The sequence below is a fragment of the Fukomys damarensis genome, unplaced genomic scaffold (assembly GCF_012274545.1).
Source record: "Fukomys damarensis isolate Sample0158 unplaced genomic scaffold, DMR_v1.0_HiC HiC_scaffold_22, whole genome shotgun sequence".
NCBI lineage: Eukaryota > Metazoa > Chordata > Mammalia > Rodentia > Bathyergidae > Fukomys > Fukomys damarensis.
In genome coordinates, this window is record NW_022900934.1 from 21,829,554 (window position 1) to 21,830,635 (window position 1,082).

The following is a 1,082-nucleotide window of genomic DNA, read 5'->3' on the forward strand; positions in this document are numbered from 1 at the left end:
TTGTCTGCAAGAGAGACAATATAAAGGAGTTGGACCCTCTGTCAAGGTAGCACTGTTCTTGGGAGCTAGAGGTCTCTCCTCCACGATCTGGAACAGTCTGCTCGAGAGACCTGGCCCCCACTGTCCCATTGTGATTTCCCTCTGGTCGGAATACCTGCTGAGTAAGCCTCAGCTTGTCACTTCCACTCTGCCATGTAGCCAGGCTGGTCCCCTGGGCCAGGTTCCCACATCACTTGCTTGCATTACCCACACAGAACCTGTTCTCGTCTGAGTCTCTAAGCAAAGTGGTTCCTTGTTTCTCCAGCCTAGTATGGTGCTTGGCATCTAAGAGATACTTGTAGACATAAATACTCAGGAAAAGCCCTTTCTCCTGCTTGCATCTGACCAAGATTGGCCCTGTTAGGCAGAGCCCCAAACCCTGGACTTCCTCTGAAACCTAAAGCGCTGGCAGATCTCACCAGGTCCACTTCCATCTTGGCAGGGACCCTCACTGCACTGTGCCTATTGACTCTATTTGCTAAATACCCATGAAGGGGCCTTGGACTTGGGTCACAATCCCCACTCTGGCACTCTCAAGTAAGCTTGAACTTTGGATTCCCACCTCTAAAATAGAGATGACAGATTTTTTTTAAAGTGTTTGGCAGATTGTAAAGAGCTGGTGATTCTGCTTTACCAGAGGTCAGGGTTCTTCCTAGGCAACTGAGTCAGGGCACACAACCGGACCCACCTGGTCATGTGGGTCCTCCTCCTGTAATGCACTTGGTCTTTCTCAAGCCTCTGAGGACCAGCAGCATCTTCCACAGGCAACAGAAACTTAGGGAGTAAGAGGGCCTCAACCCAGCGGAAACTCTAAAACACCCACACACACCCACAAGTGTTTCCAATGACTAAGGCCACACTCTTCCTGAAAACTGGCCCAGAATAGCTGAGCTTGTAGCACCACTCTGACCAAAGTCACCTCCTGTTTTGCCCATCCTTGCCCCCACTGTGCCACTTCTCTTGGGAGCCAGCATTTTCTTCACTCTCAGGGTAGTGACCCAGGTATCCCCTTTCCCTCAGCAACAGACAACACACAAGTAGGA